This window comes from Equus caballus, chromosome 6 (assembly GCF_041296265.1).
Source record: "Equus caballus isolate H_3958 breed thoroughbred chromosome 6, TB-T2T, whole genome shotgun sequence".
Taxonomy (NCBI): Eukaryota; Metazoa; Chordata; class Mammalia; order Perissodactyla; family Equidae; genus Equus; species Equus caballus.
The window spans coordinates 78238307-78250032 of NC_091689.1; the positions used below are offsets into that span (position 1 = coordinate 78238307).

Consider the following 11726-nt stretch of genomic DNA (forward strand, 5'->3'; position numbering starts at 1 on the left):
AAATATTTTACCTTGTGTCCAGCCTCTCACATCAGTTTCCTCATTGCTGCTGCCTGATTGCTAAGCCAACATTTTAAGTTTGTTTTCAGCAGCATATCGCTTTTGGTGCCAATTTTTGTATTGGTCAGGATAGGGTTTCACACTGCAGAAGCAATTTACCCTGTGAATCTCAGTGACTTTAACACAATAAAGGTTATTTCATGTGCACACCAGGTCTGATAGGAGCCAGAGGAATCTCCGGGACATCTGTCTTCCATGAGGTGGCTCAGTTATTGAGGAGGTCCCTGTCTTTAACTTTGTCATCTTAGCTGATGGACTCAGCAATTGGCCAACAACAGAAGAGACCACAGGAACAATTCACGTCTGCTTTTCTAATCTTTGACCCAGAAGTGAGACACATCACTTCAGCTCAAAGCCCGTTGGCCAGAAATAGTCTGGCATCTCCACCTAACTCCAAGGGGTCTGGAAATCTGAGGGAGCACATGGATAATTGTTGAGCAGTAAATGTCTCTTCCACAGTCCATGGAGGCTCCAGTTGAGAGAGCAAAGCTAGAAGATTTTGGCAGCCTGGGCAGAGGATTCGCTACAGGGAGCATCCCCATCCTGCAGAGTGGCTGACCTGCATTGGAATTTGTATGGGCCAGAAATAAAATTTTGTTTAATTAGTCCACTGAGATTTAAAGATTTAATTATTCTTGCAGCATAGTCCATCCTATCCTGATTAACATAGGAACATAAAGGAAGATAGGAGTAAATGAAACAACATAGCTTACTTTCCCTGAAGCATTGTAATTCCAACCAAAACATCAGTAGGATTTTTTGGAGAATCTGACAAAATGATACGAAGCTTGTGTGGAATAATAAATGAGTGAGAATAGCCGGTACAACTGTAAACAGAATAATGAGGGAGAACTGATTTTACCCGACATGAAGACATTTGATAGGTAAAGAAATTACAGGAAATATAGATAGACATTACAGAGAAAGTACGGGAAATAACAAAGATGTTAGTGGAGAACAGAGATTCCAGAAATAGAGCCAAATACATTTGAGAATTTAGAATATAAATAAAATGGTATTTTAAGTCAATGGGAGACCATAAATAATTCAGAAATATTGTGACGAACAAGCCACTGGAGGGAAAAGTGCTGAAGAACTTCACTTCTTGTGCCCAAATAATTTCTAGGTGGATCAATCATTGAAACATAAAACATGAAGCTATAACAATACTAGAAAAATCATTGGTAATTTTTTTAAATAATTTTGAACTGGGGAAGTTCAAGATGAGACAAAATTGACAAAGTTACATAAAATTAAAACTTCTGCAAGACAGAGAATCCCACACAAAATCAAGAGACAAACTACACGATAGGAAAAAATGCCTGCAATTTATATAACAGGAAGAGGGGTAATTTCTTTAATATACAAAGAGATCTAAAAACCAGCAAGAAAAAAATGAGCAATTCAATGGAAAAATCGGCAAAAGGTAGACAGTGCATAGCAAAAAGAAAAGCAAAAAGACGATAAACATATGGAAAGATTTTTTTCAGCTTTTTAAACAATCAAATGTAAGTTAAAAAAAGATATTTTTCACTTAGTATATTTGCAAAAAATAAAATTTTGCTCATTCTCGAGGGTATGGGAAACATGAACTCTCATATATTTTTAATGGAATGTAAGTTGTTGTAACCTCTTTGGAAAGCAATTTGGCAGTAACTATGAAAATTTAAAAAGCACATTCTCTTTAACTCAGTAACTCCCCTTCTAGGAATTTTTCCCACAGAAACACTTACACAAGGAGGCAAATATGTACTCTGTACAGAGGCAGCATGATATTATTGGTAGTAGTCAAAAGCTAGATGAAATTTAAATGCCCATCAGGAGCCAAACTACAGTGGCTCCAGAAAATGGCATGCTACCTAGTGGTTCAGAGGAATCAATATATGCATCTGCATTGATATGAAAAATATCCAAACTAAATTATTTTAAGTGAAAAAAATAAGATAGAATACAGTGTTATTATAAATGAAAATTCCAAGGATCACATTTTTATAAATATATTTATATACATACAAATTTCTGGGAAAAAAGAAATAACAGCTATGGTCATGTTCACTTATAATCGCGTTATATATAAGGGTGTAGTAAAGAGGTGGGCTTTTACGTTCCATGTTATACCCACTTGTTAGAATTTTTTAAACTTGTGCGTGTATTACTTTATGATAAAGAACAAAAATTTAAACCATTAATCCTTCCATTCAAGTATCAGTTCTATATTTTTACCTATCAATCTGGATCTAAAAAGATATTAGCAAATACAAAAAAAAAAAAAGAAATGACCAAAGTTAGACATTCAGAATATGTTAGAAATGAGTAAACTGAGTCACCCATCGTGATGAAAGAGGAGAGCCACAATGTTTAGAAACTGTCAAGTCCTGTTTCCACTGCCAGGAAACATCCCCAAGTTTAAACAGTAGCCTTTCAACTTTCAACTTTCAAAAAGAAAATCCATAATAATTGTAGTAGCTCATATTTACTGAGCAGTGACTAGCTGGATTCGGCACTGAGCACTTTTCCATGCGTTATCTCATTGAATCCTCACAAACTCCACGCGGTAGGGGCCCTTGCTATCAGCCCCATTCTACCAATGAGGAAACTAAGAATCAGAGAGAGACATTAAGAAATACCACAACAGATCCAGGGCTCATGTTCCAAAACCTTTGTAATATGCTTCTCAAGGGTTCAGTGCTGACTCCACTACTTACTCTCTGTGTGTCCTCAAGAAAGAGACTTAACATTCCCCATCAGTAAAATGAAGCTGGGATAGGACCTACCTCACAGCTTTGTCATGGAGATTAAACGAGATAACACACGTGATGTGCTTAACTCAGAGCCTAGCACGTAATGAGCCCTCAATAAATATTAGCTACTGTGGCCGTCGTTAGAAGGCCTTTTATGATACAGTCCCTTCTTACCTGTCCAGTCTCATATCTTTTCATGCTCTCCTCCTGTCCTCCTTGAACTCAATCTCCAGTCCTCCTAACCTCCTTGCACTCCCCCCCGGCTTCCCAAGGCTTCTGTGCCTCTGTGGCTCCCTCTGCTAGAGGGTTTGTTGCCACCTTCCATCCTTTCTTCACTTGGCTGATTCTTACTTCTCCTTAAGACTCATCTCAGGGATCACTTCTTCTCAAAAGCCTTCCTTGATCTCAACTTTCTGGGTTAAGTGCTCCTTCTTGAGTTCCGGTACCAGCTTGTGCTTTCCTCTCTCATTGGGTTTGTCAAACTGCAATGCTGTGACTTTCTAAATGCTTAGTCTCCACGACCCGCTAATCTGTGAGCTCTTGAAGCCAGGTTCTAGGTTTTCTTCATGTGAGTCCCTCTGGGGCTTAGCACACAACCTGGCAATAAATATTTACTGAATGGATTAAATGGTAACCGGAAGAAGAGGGGGCTACTTTTCCTGTGACCTCTGTTGACCGTTCCCAGGAGGTTATTCCTTTTGTAAACTAGGATGTAAGTCAGGCGAATGGAGTTTATTCATTCCTTAAATTATCATTTGCTCCTACTACTGTTCCAGGTGCTGAGGCCACCATAGTAAATAAGACAAAGCGTTCTGCTCCCTGGTGGTCATAGTCTAGCATGAATGGGAAAGAGAGAGACAGCAAATAAATAAGTGAAAGTAATTTAAATAGTGGTACATTCTAGAACAAAAATAGAACAAGGTTAAGGGTAGATAGTGATGGGGAACAAGAGGCTAATTTAAATTTTGTAGTCAGGGAAAGCCTCTGTGGAGGTGACCTTTAAGCTGAGACCTGAATGACAAGAAACATCCAATCATGCAAAGCCAGGGAGCGGAGCCAGTCGAAAGGCCCTCGGGGGTGGGGTGGGGGGGGGGGACCAAGTCTGCATTTCCACCGGGGGGAAGAGGATCTTGGTGTCTAGAGGCAAGTTTCACCAGATGATATCAGAGAGGGGTCATGACCGGATCCGGGAAGGCCTCTTAGGCCATGAGAAGGTATCTAGATTTTGTTCTGCCCACAACAGGAAGCCACTGAAGGGTTTTACACAAGGGAGTGAGATGATCTGATTTCATATTTTTAGAAGATCATTCTGGCCTCTGTGCAGAGGGCAAGAATAGAAGAAGATCAGGTTATCACAGTGGTTCAACAAGATGACTGCAGCTCGGAGCTAGAGATGACAAAAGCGGAGGGATTTAGCAGGTCTTGGGGAAGAGATGGCAAGACTTGCTGATGGCGTATATGAAGGGAATGACGGGGACAAGAAGGATCGAGAGCGACACCTGAATTAGACTGTAGCAGCCGTGCAGAGTGTGCTGTCACCCACTAAAGTGGTGAAGACCACAGGAGAAACAGGTCTGGGGGACAGAGAGTGGGAGGAACCTAAAGTTCCATTGGGGCATATTAGGTTGGTGTTGCTATTAGACATCTAAGTAGAGAGCACAAGAGCCAGTGCACTCCACGAGCCTGAAGCCTGATGAGTGCACCAGGGTTGGGACTCCAAACCTGCTGATCATCTGCAAATGAATGACGTTTAAACAGAGCAGTAGAACAGATATGCTGTGGCAAATGAGTATGGAAGGAGGATGGAGAAAGACAAGAAGGGAAGAGGAGAGAAGAGGAAGGAAGGAGGAAAGAATACAGCTCCACATCATGCTCAGGAGTGCTCAATGGGAGGAGAGGGAGAAACAGCGAGTGATTTAGGTGGGAAATCCACCCAGAAAATCCACCCAGCAGAGGGTGTGAGATAGAAGCTGAGAAAAGAGAGATTGAAGAAAGTGCTGAAGGTCAAGTCAGATAAATGCAGCAAGTGACTGGGTTTGGCAAAAGGGAGATAGTTAATAACTCTGACTGGAACCATTTCAGGGGCATTATGGGTAAAAAGCTCAGCTACAGTGAGCTGAGAGGATGAGGATGAGAAAGCGGAGACGGTGACTCTAGACACTTTAAAGACATTTTATTGTGGAAAAGCAAGGCCAGAAGAGGAAGAAGGTCAAGAAAGAGGTTTTTTGGCTTTGTTTTTAAGATGCAAGATTCTGGCACTTTCATATGCCAATAGAGTTGGAGAGAGAGGCGCTGGTGGCCAGAGTAAGGTCTTGAGAATGTGAATGGGGATGGGATCCAGGCACAAGTGGAGGGTTAGGGTTGGCCTATGCGAGGACCCGGTCCTCTACTGTGACCACAGGGAAGACAAACATTCAGCAGAGGCAGGGTGGATGGTAGAGTTGATTATGAGAACATTCTGGCAGTTTTTATTTTCTCAGTGAAGTCTGAGAGAAAGGCGTCAACTAGACATGAGGAGAGGAGGAAGCAAGTGTTGGAGCTTCAGGGAGAGAGAAGCTGTGAAATGCTTCCTCGTACAGCAGGACAGTGAATGACCAAGGGAAGTGTAAGCTGGCTGCCGGGCACTGTGGAGAGCGCACCCACGTTTGTGATCATGAGTTAGAGTGAGACTAGTTTCTATACTTGTGCTTTGTCACTTTAAGCTGCTCAGAGTAGCTAATGGTGGATGATACCATGGCAGGACTTTTGACCAGGAACAAAGGTGCTTCAGGGATGTACATTCCTGGCACCTGAGGGAACAGAGAGAAAGCTTGTTGTAGGAGTCGATACATCTCTCCCAGCATCCTTTCCTCTCTTCCTTGTCCATAACAGAATCCAGTTTTGTTCAGGTGTTCACCCAGCTCATGAGACTCATGGGAATGAGAAACCGAACTCATCTCCAGCTCCAGGAATGGATGCTCACGTTCTAAACCAATCAGCACATGCCATTCCTCTGATGACGGCTGTGAAGTAGCCCAGGGGTGGACGCGGGGCCCAAGTTGGGACAGTCAGGTGGAAGGGAAGGACCCAATTCCATGGGTGGACTCCCATTGTTTCTCTCTCCCACTTGACAAGAAAAAGGAAACCTGATGCCCCAGCTCTTGGCCACAGTTGCAAGACAGAGCTGATGCAGCAGCTAGCAGTGGAGAGATGGAAATAATCTGGGGCCCTGATGACATAGTTAAATCCCTGAATTAATCAGCCTTAAAGCCCATCTTACTTCTAAATTTCCTGTTATTTGAGATAATAAATCTCCCTATTTTTAAAAAACCAGCTTAAGTCAGGGTTTCTGTGCTTGCAGCAAAAGCATCCTCATGGACACAATTGTTTTTCTGTATTTACAGTATATCAGAAATCCTCAAACTGGACAATGCTCACCTCGCCCTCAGATAAACATCCTGCCTCATGGCAGAGCAAATGCTCGTGTCCAGGAAGCAGGTCTCAGGGCCACTGGGGCTCTGCTGCTCCCACAGTTTCATTTACCAAGAGGCAGGTGTGTTTGTCCACAAACCGGCTTTGCCAGTTGTCCTTGTTTTTGTAATTATATAAACTGAGGAAATATAAGTGAAGAAAAGAATTGTTGTTGTATAAAATCCAACCTGAATGCTTTCAATAAATAGTAAAGGGAAAGCAGCTTAAAAAACAAAGCAAACACAAAATCTTAGGGTGTGGTGTGGGTGAGACAACTGTAAAATAATTGGGGAGTTTTGTCTAATCTAGATGAATTCTCAACTCAGCTTGTTTCCCAAGTGTCTTTGAGTTCTCTGTCTACTTTAAAGATGTTGGGACTGGAAACCACTGACATTGTGTCAATTTTTACTTTTTAGAAGTCCACAAAGAATTCCAGTCAGCTGTCGCATGCTTAGAGAAGAGATCTTGTCTCTTTAAAATATTGCCAAATGAAGGTATATTTATATGTTTTACTCTAATAAAATATTCAGTGTTTTCCTCTTTTACTCTTTCCCTACTTTAACTGACCAACTTTTTAACTGATTGCTCAGCTAGCTGCCAGACCAGGGGCTTCTGTGAAGACACGTCCACTGTTCCCCTTCAGCTCCCTCTTTCACCGCCAACCCACTGCCATCAAACTCTCCCCTTTCTCCACCATCAGCACTTGCTTTTACAAAATTATCATTACAATAACAAGAGGACCTTTCATTTTAATAAAAGATCTGGAAGGATCTACACTAAAGTGTTAGCTGCTATTTCTGCGTGAAGAGATTATGGAATTTTTTTCTTATTATCATGTATGTGAATAATTAATTATGCAAACTAGTATTGATTTGGTGATAAGAAAATAAAAGTAAAAGTTTTTTCCCCTCCAAGAAAAAGAATGCTTCATCTTTTTATGAGAATTTACTCTCTATAAAGGACTTTTAGTTCCATTGCATCAATGGCACTTCCTAACCACCCTCTGAATAAATCATTTATTCCCACTTACAGATGAGACCACCAAGAGGGAGAAAAGGGAATTGTTTGGCTGCGGGTGACAAAGCTAGTAAGACGTAGAGCCTGGAGAGATTCCTAGGTTCCTGATGTCTGCTGCAAGTTGTTTTCGTATTCCTCTAAATTACTAAAGATTTGATGAAAATGACTGATCATAGCGAAATATGTTACCTCTGCCCCAGTGGAGAAGTATATTTATATTGCTGTATTTTTTAGTCCCAAAATATTACTGCAAGAGGAGGAAGTCCTCCCCAGCACAGTTAGCAATTCCCATACAAGGTCAACGTCACATGGAAGGTGGCAGCAACCTTTCATGTCCAACTCCCACTTAAAACTTCAAGATCAGCTCCACTGGTCTCAGCTGGAAAATTGAGGCCCACTGGACTTTGGCAAAGTCTCTATAAACTGGTAGTGATAATACCTAAATATCTAAATACTGTTGTCAGGAGTCAAATGGTAATATATGTAAAGCTCTTAAAACAACAGCTAGTAGACTCAATCATCATCATCATCATCATCATCATTATCATCATCACTGTCATCACCATTACTAGGGATACTGTTAGAAATAATCATAGTACTTCTATTTTCATAAAGGCGAAGGACTTGGTGGGTGCCACTTGGTTGATGGGCATTAGATACAGAAGATTATGAATCAGAACAGTACTCTCTCATTCACTGGAGTTGTTAGGGTTCATCTCTGCTAGTCTCAGATGTCTTCATTCTCATGCTGAGAATTCGGCGCCTCAGAGTTGTTTGGACAACTTCTTTACACTCCACTTTGGCCCCTGAGCCCTCTGAGAATAAGAAAACTAGTCTCTTTATGGAGGAATGACATGCTTCCTTGATTCCTTCCCATTTTGGTAGTTCATTTTGATTTCCCACCACTATAGAGGGTTCCAGGAGGCTGCCACCTTATATAGACCCGCAGAGAAAATGGCAGATGGGGGTCTCATTCACAGGTGGCCCGAGCAGCCCCAGTGTTGTGTGAGCCCTTGGGCCCAGCAGGCCACAACCCCATGTCTGTCCCACCTACCCAGATCCTTCCACACAACTGGCCAAACCCATCCCAAATTGACAGGATTTATAGATTGCAAAGATTTCCCATAATATGTCATTTGTACCACAACCTTGTAAGGAGTTATAACTATTCCATTTTACAGTATAAAAACCAAATAGTCTTTGAAAGCTGACACTCAAGAAAACCTTAGAAGTTAGCCCAACCCAATCCCATCCTTTTCCAGAAGAGTATGTTGAAACCCTGAAAGGTTAAGTGGCTTCTTCAAAATCACAGTGACAGTGATAACAAGGGTGACTCGACCAGATATGCCACTAAGCACTTTAAACATATCATCTCATTTTGTTCTCACAAAAATCTTGCAAGGCAGGACGCATCAGGTGAGAAAACCGAGGGGGCCAGGAGTCAAACCCAGTTTTTCTGATGCCAGTGCAGTGCTCGCTCCACCCCCCAGCACCGCTGCCCCTAGGAGGAGCCCTCTCCACTCCTGATGTCAGGGCCATCCATTGCTGGGGGACGACGTGGCTCTGAACTGGGGAGAGAGAAGTGGGCAAGGCCTGGCGCATGGCGGGAAGGAATCGGGAAAAGGACAAAGACATCGGAAAGCAGGTGATGGCAGGGAAGCCTGACCGTCAGTAAAACGGCAGCTGCCCACTCGGACCACGCAGGGTTCCTTTCAGCAGCAACACAGCGTGAGCCAGGTTGAGCTGCAGCGAGGGCCAAGGAAGAGCCAGAGGTTTGTTAGCAGGATTTTTTTTTTTTAACCTCTCAAACTCTGGTGAATTATGAACAGGTGAGACAAACATCCAAAAGAAGTCTGCCAATTACGTGAATTTTCACCAGGAGTAAGTCGGTGATTCTCAGCCAGGGATGACTGTGCCTCCATGGGCCTTTGGCAGCGTCTGGAGACATTTTGGTTGTCACACAGAGCGTGGGGGTGCTGCTGGCCAGTAGTGGGGAGAGGCCAGGGGTGCTGTTAAACATCTTATAACACAGGACAGCCCCTTCCACAAGGACTTATCTGACCCAAAATATCCATCGTGCTGCGGCTGAGAAACCCTGGTGTAAACGAGGCAGAGCTGCATGTAAACATGACCCGAAGTGTACATCAAACACCGCAGATTCGGGGAATCGGTGAGGCTGGGCAGAGGGCACCGGCGTGGAGGCTGCAAGACCTGATTTCTAACCCTGACTTGTTGACGACTGGTTTGGAGCTTGGGGAAAGTCATTTGCCATCTCCAGGTCTCTTTTTCCTCCTAGAGCTAGAGCAGCCAAGTGACAAGGGCCAGATCTTTCCTGGGGTTGGCTGGTGGCACCCAGGAAACAACAGGGTTTCTTCACCCTTGCGGAAAGTTGTGAAGCGATGATAACCCAGGCATCTCAAAGGCTCGTGTACCGTGCTTTGTTTTCGCAGAGAATCAGCACTTTCCCCTCCACTTATAAAGGCCCATAATCATTTTAGAAACTAAAGAAAATATAGAATAACACAAAGAGAAGAAAAAGAAATGTGTCATAATCCTACCCCTTAGAAAGAAGTTTTATTCTAGAGGTCTCCAGACACTGAGCTTCACTATTTTGAAAGTAAAGAGGAAGAGGAGAGGGCGGGGTCATCACACTCCCCTTTTGTTGTTGGTTTTTTTTCGTTTTCACTTCCCTGTAGTGCAGTGGAGCTTTAAGACTTTGAGTCAGAAGTAGATTTCGAATAATTTTAAACTGTGGCTATTTGACTTTGCACTAGTGTCTTAACTTCTTTTTTTTTTTCCAATTGTGATAAAATACAAATAACATAAAATTGCTCCACGATTTTTAAGTGTACAGTTCAATAATGTGAAGTATATTCACATTGTTGTGCAACCAACCTCCAGAACTTTTTCATCTTGCAAAACTGAAACTCTATACCCATTAAATGACAACTCCCCATTTCCCCAGCCCCCCAGTCCCTGGCAACCACCATCTACTTTCTGTTTTATAAATTTGACTACTCTAGACACCTCATATAAGTGGAATCATACAAATCATACAAGATTTGTCCTTTTGTAACTGGCTTATTTCACTTAGCATAATGTCTTTGAGGTTCATCCACGTTGTAGAATGTGTCAGAATTTCCTTCCATTTTTAAAAGCTGAATAATATCCCATTGTATACATACACAGCACATTCTGTTTACTCATTCTTCTGTTGATGAGCACTTGGGTTGCTTCCACCTTTTGGCTATTGTGAATAATGCTGCTATGAACAAGAATGGGCAAATATCTCTCAGAGACCCTGCTTTCTCTGTCTTATCTTGAGTTTCCCTCTGTTTTGTTGTAAAATGGGGAAAAGAAGAACATTTGCCTTGCATATCTCACAGGGAGAGTGCTAGAAACAGTGAAGGGCCAATAGCAATCGTGTTCCCACCAGGGCAGGAGTGGGGGTTGCATGGGGACAACTGGCCCACATGGGAAATGCTGGGTGGACTTGACGAGGCCTGGAGAGATGAGAGAGACCGAGGCCTGCAGCTGTTCCCATGTGAGCACCCAGCCCACTGGGTCCCCCAACCTGGCCCTCCCGTTGCATAGCTTTCCTCCTCATCTTTGGTTTGGTTGTCTGGCTTCTCTGCTAAGCTCTTCTTCTCTAACTCTGCCTGTAAAATATCTATCACTTTCAAGATCCCATTAAGCAAGTGTCCTGCCTACAGAGCACCTACCTGAGAATTCAGGCGTTTTTTGTTTCACACTGTGAGGCAAAGCCATTCCTATCTGAGTAACAAAAATCATCTTATCTTAGTGTTTAATAATTCCTATACTGCAAAGTATGAAGCTTTGAAAAGCAACTCTTTCAGAAACATGGGATTATAAGGTGCAACTTCAGGAGGCTAAATCCAATCCTGGTGGGCCCAAGAGACACATCTCTAAGGTGCCTTGTTTCCTTCTAGAACTCAGTCGACTCCTAGGACACTCGGGTCAGCAATCCCCCAGCTCTAACCTTTCACAGGCCTTTGACTTCCCCAGTCACTGGGACATCACAATGACAATAATATCTTCCATCAAGTTGAAGCACTTGATGGTCCACAAACCCTTTTCACATGCATTGGCCTATTTATTCTCACAATCCTATGAGGAGGGCAGACAGTGACCAGCTCACCTACCTCAGAGATGAAGAAGAAGGAGCTCAGAAACACAGCCAGGATGTAGAAGAGCCAAAACTGAATCATGTTTTCTGTCTTCTCTTCCTGTGACCCCTGCACTCCACCAAGTGGAAGTGATGGGGGTGATAAGCTGGGGGTCACCAAGGCCACATCTGGGAGCTCCTAAGTCAAAGAGATAGAGGAGACTGGAATGGCTTCATCTTTTTAGTTACTTCCAGTTCTAAACAAAGACATAGACATTGAGAAATACTAATTTATGCATATGTGTGCATGAGGAAGGAAAGAAGCAAGACAC

The 11726-nt window shown here is 42.8% G+C and overlaps 1 long non-coding RNA gene across 1 annotated transcript; it reads left to right on the forward strand.

The window, feature by feature from the left end:
- The first annotated feature begins 4084 nt into the window (after positions 1–4084).
- On the forward strand, positions 4085–7171 carry LOC102148431 (uncharacterized). Its single transcript, XR_290470.3, has 3 exons — positions 4085–4373; positions 6668–6745; positions 6842–7171. It is a non-coding gene; the product is annotated as an uncharacterized lncRNA (long non-coding RNA).
- Positions 7172–11726: the final 4555 nt, after the last annotated feature.